At 63.8% G+C, this 12,832-nt stretch overlaps 1 long non-coding RNA gene across 1 annotated transcript; it reads right to left on the bottom strand.

The window, feature by feature from the left end:
• Positions 1-6,159: 6,159 nt before the first annotated feature.
• On the bottom strand, positions 6,160-7,531 carry LOC130157718 (uncharacterized). The gene is made up of 4 exons (XR_008824985.1): positions 7,456-7,531; positions 7,173-7,348; positions 6,777-6,929; positions 6,160-6,270 (listed from the first exon to the last, which is right to left on the bottom strand). It is a non-coding gene; the product is annotated as an uncharacterized LOC130157718 (long non-coding RNA).
• Positions 7,532-12,832: the final 5,301 nt, after the last annotated feature.

The raw sequence follows: 12,832 nt of genomic DNA, 5'->3' as shown, positions 1-12,832 counted from the left end.
AAACGCTTTCATCAGGGTAACAAGCAGAATACAGCTCTAGCCTTGAGGACGGCTGGCACGCACACGGCCCGTATCGCCGCAGTCCCCTGAGCCGCAGCTCAGCGCGCGCCGACAGCGGTGACGGAGGACGCGCTGAAGGCGAAAAGCCGAAAGCCAACCCCCCGAAGCCCAGAACCGTGCTCAGGCACCCAGGAGTTAAGCCTAAAACCGGTTGAAAGAGCTGCCTCCTACCTGTTCCCCCGCCACCTCTCCCCCTCCGAGGCCAGCACCTTTCCTCGCGATCCCTTTCCGCAAACAAAAGACGGACGCCTGCGGCCTCAGCTCGGTACCGAAGCACCACGATGCGCTTGCCGGCGGCGTGCTCTCTCACAAGGCTGACAGCTTCTCTGCACGCAACAGCCGAGGCCCTGTGAAAGGGGAGGAAGGCAAACACCGATCACGTCTCGCCGGGGTCAGGAGGCAGTCGGGGTGCGCTGCAGTCAGAGCCCAACGCCTTCCCCAGAGGAATTACCGGGGCACAACAAGAGGCAGGAGCGATCGGCAGACAGGCAGGTAACACGCACGGCAGCGATACCCACGGCAGACTGGCAGGACGCTTCCAGCCGCTTCACCCCGCCGCTTTGTTTCGAATTTCGTTAAAAGGCAATCCGATTCTTAAGGCTCACTCTGCTTTGAAGAGCTGCCGGAGAAAGGCTAACACGTGGCATTGGCGTTACCGTCGGAATTCCGGCGTAAAAATCACGGCAAAGCCGTGCCTTGTCAAGCGCCTTCCCAAGCAGGCTCTGGAGCCTTTCCACGAGACGGGCAAAGCCGGAGTCCCGCGGGAACCCTGTGCCAGCTCCGTCAGTACGGCCGAGCTCTCCGACAAAGCGCACCGCCGTACGGAAACGTAAAGCGGGTTTATACCTCGGGCTCCTTTACAGCCTCGGAAAACAATACTGCCCGGCCGGACGCGCTGCTTTAAGCGCCTAGCAGGCCCGGCTGCGTTACCACGAGGGACCGACAATTCCTCCCCGGCCGTTGCCCGAGCCGCAGCGCAGCACTCGGCAGCGGCGGGCACACGGAGCCTCGCGGGCCCTCGGCGGCTACAAAAGGGATCCCTCCGTAGTCAGCAGTCCGACTCGCAAGCACGAGGCACGCGTGGCGAAGTAACATCTCGAGCGACCTTCGGTTCCGCTCCCCTTGACTTGTCGACGGACGCTTCCGGACGAACCTAGGGACAAAGGGAAAACAAAAGACCCCCGTTTCGCTGGGAAGCAAACCAAAAGGCCTCTTCCCCTCGGCTGCTCCGGCCCCGGAGCTGACTGTCACGACACAAGATCAGCCAGACACCTGAGCTGCTGCTGCCTCCCAGCCCTCCCCGGCAGTTAAAAGGCTTGCGGAGAAAGCAGCAGTCGGGGGCGACGGCTGGGGATTCCGCTGCCGGCTGCCTTTTCTTGCTCTGGCCCGCTCGCAGGGGCGGGAAGAGGCTCCTGAGCCACACACACACACACCCCCCCCCCCCCCCCCCCCCCCCCCCGCGACAGCGTTACCGCAGGCCCCGAGGCAGCCTCTCTGCGGCCCGCGGGGGCCGGCAGCCCCAGCCGCCTGCCACGGCTCAGGCCAGCGGCTGGGGGAAAGACAAAGCCCCGCGCAGGGCTGCGGCGGCTGCCCGGGCAGCCCGCAGGCGGCGGCGAGTGGGCGGCGGGGCGGCGCGGGCCGACCCCTCTCCCGGGCGCCGCCGCCACGAGCGAGCACCGGGGCCGCCCTGCCTGCCGCCGCTCCTCGCCGAGGTAGCGGCGCGGCTCCGAGAGACAAAAAAAAAAAAAAAACCAAAAACAAACAAACAAAAAACCACCCACCCAGAAAAGGGCAGCCCCGTGAGGAGCCCGCTGACCACCGTCCCTGCCGGGGAGACGAGAACCGGCGGCAGCCCCGCCGGTCCCGGGCCGGGCCGCCCGCCTGCCTCAGCCCGCCCGCCGCCGGCACCAGGCGCTCCCTGCCGCGGCCGAGCGCCGGGCCGCCACATCCCCCCCGACCGGGCCGCTGCCCGCCGGCCCCCGGCCGCCCTTCAGCCCGAGCGCGCCGCCGCACGTCCCGGCCCGAAAGTCTTCCGGGCTCCCGGCGAAGGCTCCGCACCTCCACGGCCGCTCCAGCGCGCCGCGCGGGCCGGGAGTGAACCCACCTTTCCCGGGCCGGATGCGCCATCTGCCCCTACGCACGAGGCCGGAAGCCCCGCCCCTAGGGGGTCAAAGCCGCTTCTGCGCATGCGCCGCCCTCGGTCGGCCAGAAAGGCTTCTGCGCATGCGCCAAACCCGGATTGCGTCATTGGCCCAGACGCAGGGGGCCGGAAGCCCCGCCCCTAAGGGTCAAAGCCGCTTCTGCGCATGCGCCGACCTTCCTTGGCCAGAAAGCCCTTCTGCGCATGCGCCAAAGCGGGATTGCGTCATCGGCCCAGACGCCCCGCCCCTAAGGGTCAAAGCCGCTTCTGCGCATGCGCCGACCTTCCTTGGCCAGAAAGACCTTCTGCGCATGCGCCAAAGCGGGATTGCGTCATCGGCCCAGACGCACGGGGCCGGAAGCCCCGCCCCTTCGGCGTCAAGCCGCGTCTGCGCATGCGCTGCCCTTACTCCGCCTGGGAGGCCGTGCTGCCACCTGGCGAAAAAAATTGGGTACTGCAGCCCGTCTAGCTAACGAGACTGCACACTTTATTAGAGGCATGGCATCAAGAAGGGAACTCTGCCCACGGCCCGTTCGGAAGTTGCCTGGCTTCCCATCCCGGTGGATGAAGTTCTTACAGCGAACATTCTCGATTCCACTAGTCTAGAGAAAAAGAAAAAAAAAATAAAAAAATAATAATCACTCGAGAGACCAGGCATACGCTTTTTTTTCCCCCCTTATAAAAACACTAGCAACAGTGCCTGAACGGGAAAAGGGGTCACGAAAGCTTTTATTGTAAAATGGAAGGGCACGAAAGAGAACAGAATTCGACAGACGATACGTAAACCTCTCCAGCTCTTTCCCCGTGCCTATCGGACATCGGTTTCCAAAAACTTTCTCGGGTGAGCGTCTTTTGTCTTTGAGCAGTGCAACAGACGCTTTGCAAACAGCACAAGTCTGCTTTTGAACCATCGTTTCAGACTTTGCAATCCCTTGAGATGGGGCGCTTTGTACTTAAGAGAAACAAAACCCACTCTGAGTCTTTCCTTTAACGATACAGGCCTATTCCCCTTTCCCTTAGAGAAACAACCTACTCGCTTCTGATCTCTCGAGGAATCTTAATACTCCCAACACACTGCGCCGTCAAGATCAACAAAGCAGTTTCCTACCACGTTGCCAGCGAGCGATAGGACCGTCTCGAGACGCAGTTTCCTCGGACAAAAACCAGAGAGATCTATCTTCAAGACTCGGTCCAAACGGCTCCGTCACCGTTCCGTCGCAGTCCCCTTCGGCTCCACACCACTGCCTTGTGGGAACGCCCCCTAGAAAAAAAGAAACGCTTTCATCAGGGTAACAAGCAGAATACAGCTCTAGCCTTGAGGACGGCTGGCACGCACACGGCCCGTATCGCCGCAGTCCCCTGAGCCGCAGCTCAGCGCGCGCCGACAGCGGTGACGGAGGACGCGCTGAAGGCGAAAAGCCGAAAGCCAACCCCCCGAAGCCCAGAACCGTGCTCAGGCACCCAGGAGTTAAGCCTAAAACCGGTTGAAAGAGCTGCCTCCTACCTGTTCCCCCCCGCCACCTCTCCCCCTCCGAGGCCAGCACCTTTCCTCGCGATCCCTTTCCGCAAACAAAAGACGGACGCCTGCGGCCTCAGCTCGGTACCGAAGCACCACGATGCGCTTGCCGGCGGCGTGCTCTCTCACAAGGCTGACAGCTTCTCTGCACGCAACAGCCGAGGCCCTGTGAAAGGGGAGGAAGGCAAACACCGATCACGTCTCGCCGGGGTCAGGAGGCAGTCGGGGTGCGCTGCAGTCAGAGCCCAACGCCTTCCCCAGAGGAATTACCGGGGCACAACAAGAGGCAGGAGCGATCGGCAGACAGGCAGGTAACACGCACGGCAGCGATACCCACGGCAGACTGGCAGGACGCTTCCAGCCGCTTCACCCCGCCGCTTTGTTTCGAATTTCGTTAAAAGGCAATCCGATTCTTAAGGCTCACTCTGCTTTGAAGAGCTGCCGGAGAAAGGCTAACACGTGGCATTGGCGTTACCGTCGGAATTCCGGCGTAAAAATCACGGCAAAGCCGTGCCTTGTCAAGCGCCTTCCCAAGCAGGCTCTGGAGCCTTTCCACGAGACGGGCAAAGCCGGAGTCCCGCGGGAACCCTGTGCCAGCTCCGTCAGTACGGCCGAGCTCTCCGACAAAGCGCACCGCCGTACGGAAACGTAAAGCGGGTTTATACCTCGGGCTCCTTTACAGCCTCGGAAAACAATACTGCCCGGCCGGACGCGCTGCTCTAAGCGCCTAGCAGGCCCGGCTGCGTTACCACGAGGGACCGACAATTCCTCCCCGGCCGTTGCCCGAGCCGCAGCGCAGCACTCGGCAGCGGCGGGCACACGGAGCCTCGCGGGCCCTCGGCGGCTACAAAAGGGATCCCTCCGTAGTCAGCAGTCCGACTCGCAAGCACGAGGCACGCGTGGCGAAGTAACATCTCGAGCGACCTTCGGTTCCGCTCCCCTTGACTTGTCGACAGACGCTTCCGGGCGAACCTAGGGACAAAGGGAAAACAAAAGGCCCCGGTTTCGCGGGGAAGCAAACCAAAAGGCCTCTTCCCCTCGGCTGCTCCGGCCCCGGAGCTGACTGTCACGACACAAGATCAGCCAGACACCTGAGCTGCCGCTGCCTCCCAGCCCTCCCCGGCAGTTAAAAGGCTTGCGGAGAAAGCAGCAGTCGGGGGCGACGGCTGGGGATTCCGCTGCCGGCTGCCTTTTCTTGCTCTGGCCCGCTCGCAGGGGCGGGAAGAGGCTCCTGAGCCACAACACCCCCCCCACCCCCCCACCCCCCCCCCGCGACAGCGTTACCGCAGGCCCCGAGGCAGCCTCTCTGCGGCCCGCGGGGGCCGGCAGCCCCAGCCGCCTGCCACGGCTCAGGCCAGCGGCTGGGGGAAAGACAAAGCCCCGCGCAGGGCTGCGGCGGCTGCCCGGGCAGCCCGGAGGCGGCGGCGGGTGGGCGGCGGGGCGGCGCGGGCCGACCCCTCTCCCGGGCGCCGCCGCCACGAGCGAGCACCGGGGCCGCCCTGCCTGCCGCCGCTCCTCGCCGAGGTAGCGGCGCGGCTCCGAGAGACAAAAAAAAAAAAAAAAACAAAAACAAACAAACAAAAAACCACCCACCCAGAAAAGGGCAGCCCCGTGAGGAGCCCGCTGACCACCGTCCCTGCCGGGGAGACGAGAACCGGCGGCAGCCCCGCCGGTCCCGGGCCGGGCCGCCCGCCTGCCTCAGCCCGCCCGCCGCCGGCACCAGGCGCTCCCTGCCGCGGCCGAGCGCCGGGCCGCCACATCCCCCCCGACCGGGCCGCTGCCCGCCGGCCCCCGGCCGCCCTTCAGCCCGAGCGCGCCGCCGCACGTCCCGGCCCGAAAGTCTTCCGGGCTCCCGGCGAAGGCTCCGCACCTCCACGGCCGCTCCAGCGCGCCGCGCGGGCCGGGAGTGAACCCACCTTTCCCGGGCCGGATGCGCCATCTGCCCCTACGCACGAGGCCGGAAGCCCCGCCCCTAGGGGGTCAAAGCCGCTTCTGCGCATGCGCCGCCCTCGGTCGGCCAGAAAGGCTTCTGCGCATGCGCCAAACCCGGATTGCGTCATCGGCCCAGACGCAGGGGGCCGGAAGCCCCGCCCCTAAGGGTCAAAGCCGCTTCTGCGCATGCGCCGACCTTCCTTGGCCAGAAAGCCCTTCTGCGCATGCGCCAAAGCGGGATTGCGTCATCGGCCCAGACGCCCCGCCCCTAAGGGTCAAAGCCGCTTCTGCGCATGCGCCGACCTTCCTTGGCCAGAAAGACCTTCTGCGCATGCGCCAAAGCGGGATTGCGTCATCGGCCCAGACGCACGGGGCCGGAAGCCCCGCCCCTTCGGCGTCAAGCCGCGTCTGCGCATGCGCTGCCCTTACTCCGCCTGGGAGGCCGTGCTGCCACCTGGCGAAAAAAATTGGGTACTGCAGCCCGTCTAGCTAACGAGACTGCACACTTTATTAGAGGCATGGCATCAAGAAGGGAACTCTGCCCACGGCCCGTTCGGAAGTTGCCTGGCTTCCCATCCCGGTGGATGAAGTTCTTACAGCGAACATTCTCGATTCCACTAGTCTAGAGAAAAAGAAAAAAAAAATAAAAAAATAATAATCACTCGAGAGACCAGGCATACGCTTTTTTTTCCCCCCTTATAAAAACACTAGCAACAGTGCCTGAACGGGAAAAGGGGTCACGAAAGCTTTTATTGTAAAATGGAAGGGCACGAAAGAGAACAGAATTCGACAGACGATACGTAAACCTCTCCAGCTCTTTCCCCGTGCCTATCGGACATCGGTTTCCAAAAACTTTCTCGGGTGAGCGTCTTTTGTCTTTGAGCAGTGCAACAGACGCTTTGCAAACAGCACAAGTCTGCTTTTGAACCATCGTTTCAGACTTTGCAATCCCTTGAGATGGGGCGCTTTGTACTTAAGAGAAACAAAACCCACTCTGAGTCTTTCCTTTAACGATACAGGCCTATTCCCCTTTCCCTTAGAGAAACAACCTACTCGCTTCTGATCTCTCGAGGAATCTTAATACTCCCAACACACTGCGCCGTCAAGATCAACAAAGCAGTTTCCTACCACGTTGCCAGCGAGCGATAGGACCGTCTCGAGACGCAGTTTCCTCGGACAAAAACCAGAGAGATCTATCTTCAAGACTCGGTCCAAACGGCTCCGTCACCGTTCCGTCGCAGTCCCCTTCGGCTCCACACCACTGCCTTGTGGGAACGCCCCCTAGAAAAAAAGAAACGCTTTCATCAGGGTAACAAGCAGAATACAGCTCTAGCCTTGAGGACGGCTGGCACGCACACGGCCCGTATCGCCGCAGTCCCCTGAGCCGCAGCTCAGCGCGCGCCGACAGCGGTGACGGAGGACGCGCTGAAGGCGAAAAGCCGAAAGCCAACCCCCCGAAGCCCAGAACCGTGCTCAGGCACCCAGGAGTTAAGCCTAAAACCGGTTGAAAGAGCTGCCTCCTACCTGTTCCCCCGCCACCTCTCCCCCTCCGAGGCCAGCACCTTTCCTCGCGATCCCTTTCCGCAAACAAAAGACGGACGCCTGCGGCCTCAGCTCGGTACCGAAGCACCACGATGCGCTTGCCGGCGGCGTGCTCTCTCACAAGGCTGACAGCTTCTCTGCACGCAACAGCCGAGGCCCTGTGAAAGGGGAGGAAGGCAAACACCGACGATCACGTCTCGCCGGGGTCAGGAGGCAGTCGGGGTGCGCTGCAGTCAGAGCCCAACGCCTTCCCCAGAGGAATTACCGGGGCACAACAAGAGGCAGGAGCGATCGGCAGACAGGCAGGTAACACGCACGGCAGCGATACCCACCGGCAGACTGGCAGGACGCTTCCAGCCGCTTCACACCCCGCCGCTTTGTTTCGAATTTCGTTAAAAGCAATCCGATTCTTAAGGCTCACTCTGCTTTGAAGAGCTGCCGGAGAAAGGCTAACACGTGGCATTGGCGTTACCGTCGGAATTCCGGCGTAAAAATCACGGCAAAGCCGTGCCTTGTCAAGCGCCTTCCCAAGCAGGCTCTGGAGCCTTTCCACGAGACGGGCAAAGCCGGAGTCCCGCGGGAACCCTGTGCCAGCTCCGTCAGTACGGCCGAGCTCTCCGACAAAGCGCACACGCCGTACGGAAACGTAAAGCGGGTTTATACCTCGGGCTCCTTTACAGCCTCGGAAAACAATACTGCCCGGCCGGACGCGCTGCTTTAAGCGCCTAGCAGGCCCGGCTGCGTTACCACGAGGGACCGACAATTCCTCCCCGGCCGTTGCCCGAGCCGCAGCGCAGCACTCGGCAGCGGCGGGCACACGGAGCCTCGCGGGCCCTCGGCGGCTACAAAAGGGATCCCTCCGTAGTCAGCAGTCCGACTCGCAAGCACGAGGCACGCGTGGCGAAGTAACATCTCGAGCGACCTTCGGTTCCGCTCCCCTTGACTTGTCGACGGACGCTTCCCGGACGAACCTAGGGACAAAGGGAAAACAAAAGACCCCCGTTTCGCTGGGAAGCAAACCAAAAGGCCTCTTCCCCTCGGCTGCTCCGGCCCCGGAGCTGACTGTCACGACACAAGATCAGCCAGACACCTGAGCTGCTGCTGCCTCCCAGCCCTCCCCGGCAGTTAAAAGGCTTGCGGAGAAAGCAGCAGTCGGGGGCGACGGCTGGGGATTCCCGCTGCCGGCTGCCTTTTCTTGCTCTGGCCCGCTCGCAGGGGCGGGAAGAGGCTCCTGAGCCACAACACCCCCCCCCACCCCCCCCCCCCGCGACAGCGTTACCCGCAGGCCCCGAGGCAGCCTCTCTGCGGCCCGCGGGGGCCGGCAGCCCCAGCCGCCTGCCACGGCTCAGGCCAGCGGCTGGGGGAAAGACAAAAGCCCCCGCGCAGGGCTGCGGCGGCTGCCCGGGCAGCCCGCAGGCGGCGGCGAGTGGGCGGCGGGGCGGCGCGGGCCGACCCCTCTCCCGGGCGCCGCCGCCACGAGCGAGCACCGGGGCCGCCCTGCCTGCCGCCGCTCCTCGCCGAGGTAGCGGCGCGGCTCCGAGAGACAAAAAAAAAAAAAAAACAAAAACAAACAAACAAAAAACCACCCACCCAGAAAAGGGCAGCCCCGTGAGGAGCCCGCTGACCACCGTCCCTGCCGGGGAGACGAGAACCGGCGGCAGCCCCGCCGGTCCCGGGCCGGGCCGCCCGCCTGCCTCAGCCCGCCCGCCGCCGGCACCAGGCGCTCCCTGCCGCGGCCGAGCGCCGGGCCGCCACATCCCCCCCGACCGGGCCGCTGCCCGCCGGCCCCCGGCCGCCCTTCAGCCCGAGCGCGCCGCCGCACGTCCCGGCCCGAAAGTCTTCCGGGCTCCCGGCGAAGGCTCCGCACCTCCACGGCCGCTCCAGCGCGCCGGCGCGGGCCGGGAGTGAACCCACCTTTCCCGGGCCGGATGCGCCATCCTGCCCCTACGCACGAGGCCGGAAGCCCCGCCCCTAGGGGGTCAAAGCCGCTTCTGCGCATGCGCCGCCCTCGGTCGGCCAGAAAGGCTTCTGCGCATGCGCCCAAACCCGGATTGCGTCATCGGCCCAGACGCAGGGGGGCCGGAAGCCCCGCCCCTAAGGGTCAAAGCCGCTTCTGCGCATGCGCCGACCTTCCTTGGCCAGAAAGCCCTTCTGCGCATTGCGCCAAAGCGGGATTGCGTCATCGGCCCAGACGCCCCGCCCCTAAGGGTCAAAGCCGCTTCTGCGCATGCCGCCGACCTTCCTTGGCCAGAAAGACCTTCTGCGCATGCGCCAAAGCGGGATTGCGTCATCGGCCCAGACGCACGGGGCCGGAAGCCCCGCCCCTTCGGCGTCAAGCCGCGTCTGCGCATGCGCTGCCCTTACTCCCGCCTGGGAGGCCGTGCTGCCACCTGGCGAAAAAAATTGGGTACTGCAGCCCGTCTAGCTAACGAGACTGCACACTTTATTAGAGGCATGGCATCAAGAAGGGAACTCTGCCCACGGCCCGTTCGGGAAGTTGCCTGGCTTCCCCATCCCGGTGGATGAAGTTCTTACAGCGAACATTCTCGATTCCACTAGTCTAGAGAAAAAGAAAAAAAAAAAATAAAAAAATTAATAATCACTCGAGAGACCAGGCATACGCTTTTTTTTCCCCCCTTATAAAAACACTAGCAACAGTGCCTGAACGGGAAAAGGGGTCACGAAAGCTTTTATTGTAAAATGGAAGGGCACGAAAGAGAACAGAATTCGACAGACGATACGTAAACCTCTCCAGCTCTTTCCCCGTGCCTATCGGACATCGGTTTCCAAAAACTTTCTCGGGGTGAGCGTCTTTTGTCTTTGAGCAGTGCAAACAGACGCTTTGCAAACAGCACAAGTCTGCTTTTGAACCATCGTTTCAGACTTTGCAATCCCTTGAGATGGGGCGCTTTGTACTTAAGAGAAACAAAACCCACTCTGAGTCTTTCCTTTAACGATACAGGCCTATTCCCCTTTCCCTTAGAGAAACAACCTACTCGCTTCTGATCTCCTCGAGGAATCTTAATACTCCCAACACACTGCGCCGTCAAGATCAACAAAGCAGTTTCCTACCACGTTGCCAGCGAGCGATAGGGACCGTCTCGAGACGCAGTTTCCTCGGACAAAAACCAGAGAGATCTATCTTCAAGACTCGGTCCAAACGGCTCCGTCACCGTTCCGTCGCAGTCCCCTTCGGCTCCACACCACTGCCTTGTGGGAACGCCCCCTAGAAAAAAGAAACGCTTTCATCAGGGTAACAAGCAGAATACAGCTCTAGCCTTGAGGACGGCTGGCACGCACACGGCCCGTATCGCCGCAGTCCCCTGAGCCGCAGCTCAGCGCGCGCCGACAGCGGTGACGGAGACGCGCTGAAGGCGAAAAGCCGAAAGCCAACCCCCCGAAGCCCAGAACCGTGCTCAGGCACCCAGGAGTTAAGCCTAAAACCGGTTGAAAGAGCTGCCTCCTACCTGTTCCCCCGCCACCTCTCCCCCCTCCGAGGCCAGCACCTTTCCTCGCGATCCCTTTCCGCAAACAAAAGACGGACGCCTGCGGCCTCAGCTCGGTACCGAAGCACCACGATGCGCTTGCCGGCGGCGTGCTCTCTCACAAGGCTGACAGCTTCTCTGCACGCAACAGCCGAGGCCCTGTGAAAGGGGAGGAAGGCAAACACCGATCACGTCTCGCCGGGGTCAGGAGGCAGTCGGGGTGCGCTGCAGTCAGAGCCCAACGCCTTCCCCAGAGGAATTACCGGGGCACAACAAGAGGCAGGAGCGATCGGCAGACAGGCAGGTAACACGCACCGGCAGCGATACCCACGGGCAGACTGGCAGGACGCTTCCAGCCGCTTCACCCCGCCGCTTTGTTTCGAATTTCGTTAAAAGGCAATCCGATTCTTAAGGCTCACTCTGCTTTGAAGAGCTGCCGGAGAAAGGCTAACACGTGGCATTGGGCGTTACCGTCGGAATTCCGGCGTAAAAATCACGGCAAAGCCGTGCCTTGTCAAGCGCCTTCCCAAGCAGGCTCTGGAGCCTTTCCACGAGACGGGCAAAGCCGGAGTCCCGCGGGAACCCTGTGCCAGCTCCGTCAGTACGGCCGAGCTCTCCGACAAAGCGCACCGCCGTACGGAAACGTAAAGCGGGTTTATACCTCGGGCTCCTTTACAGCCTCGGAAAACAATACTGCCCGGCCCGGACGCGCTGCTTTAAGCGCCTAGCAGGCCCGGCTGCGTTACCACGAGGGACCGACAATTCCTCCCCGGCCGTTGCCCGAGCCGCAGCGCAGCACTCGGCAGCGGCGGGCACCACGGAGCCTCGCGGGCCCTCGGCGGCTACAAAAGGGATCCCTCCGTAGTCAGCAGTCCCGACTCGCAAGCACGAGGCACGCGTGGCGAAGTAACATCTCGAGCGACCTTCGGTTCCGCTCCCCTTGACTTGTCGACGGACGCTTCGGACGAACCTAGGGACAAAGGGAAAACAAAAGACCCCCCGTTTCGCTGGGAAGCAAACCAAAAGGCCTCTTCCCCCTCGGCTGCTCCGGCCCCGGAGCTGACTGTCACGACACAAGATCAGCCAGACACCTGAGCTGCTGCTGCCCTCCCAGCCTCCCCGGCAGTTAAAAGGCTTGCGGAGAAAGCAGCAGTCGGGGGCGACGGCTGGGGATTCCGCTGCCGGCTGCCTTTTCTTGCTCTGGCCCGCTCGCAGGGGCGGGAAGAGGCTCCTGAGCCACACACACACACACACCCCCCCCCCCCCCCCCCCCCCCGCGACAGCGTTACCGCAGGCCCCGAGGCAGCCTCTCCTGCGGCCCGCGGGGGCCGGCAGCCCCAGCCGCCTGCCACGGCTCAGGCCAGCGGCTGGGGGAAAGACAAAGCCCCGCGCAGGGCTGCGGCGGGCTGCCCGGGCAGCCCGCAGGCGGCGGCGAGTGGGCGGCGGGGCGGCGCGGGCCGACCCCTCTCCCGGGCGCCGCCGCCACGAGCGAGCACCGGGGCCGCCCTGCCTGCCGCCGCTCCTCGCCGAGGTAGCGGCGCGGCTCCGAGAGACAAAAAAAAAAAAAAAACCAAAAACAAACAAACAAAAAACCACCCACCCAGAAAAGGGCAGCCCCGTGAGGAGCCCGCTGACCACCGTCCCTGCCGGGGAGACGAGAACCGGCGGCAGCCCCCGCCGGTCCCGGGCCGGGCCGCCCGCCTGCCTCAGCCGCCCGCCGCCGGCACCAGGCGCTCCCTGCCGCGGCCGAGCGCCGGGCCGCCACATCCCCCCCGACCGGGCCGCTGCCCGCCGGCCCCCGGCCGCCCTTCAGCCCGAGCGCGCCGCCGCACGTCCCGGCCCGAAAGTCTTCCGGGCTCCCGGCGAAGGCTCCCCCCGCACCCTCCCACCGGCCGCTCCAGCGCGCCGCGCGGGCCGGGAGTGAACCCACCTTTCCCGGGCCGGATGCGCCATCTGCCCCTACGCACGAGGCCGGAAGCCCCGCCCCTAGGGGGTCAAAGCCGCTTCTGCGCATGCGCCGCCCTCGGTCGGCCAGAAAGGCTTCTGCGCATGCGCCAAACCCGGATTGCGTCATCGGCCCAGACGCAGGGGGCCGGAAGCCCCGCCCCTAAGGGTCAAAGCCGCTTCTGCGCATGCGCCGACCTTCCTTGGCCAGAA

This window comes from Falco biarmicus, chromosome 12 (genome assembly GCF_023638135.1).
Source record: "Falco biarmicus isolate bFalBia1 chromosome 12, bFalBia1.pri, whole genome shotgun sequence".
Taxonomy (NCBI): domain Eukaryota; kingdom Metazoa; phylum Chordata; class Aves; order Falconiformes; family Falconidae; genus Falco; species Falco biarmicus.
The sequence above is the reverse complement of the archived record's forward strand: the minus strand, read 5'-3'. Positions and strand labels throughout refer to the sequence as shown.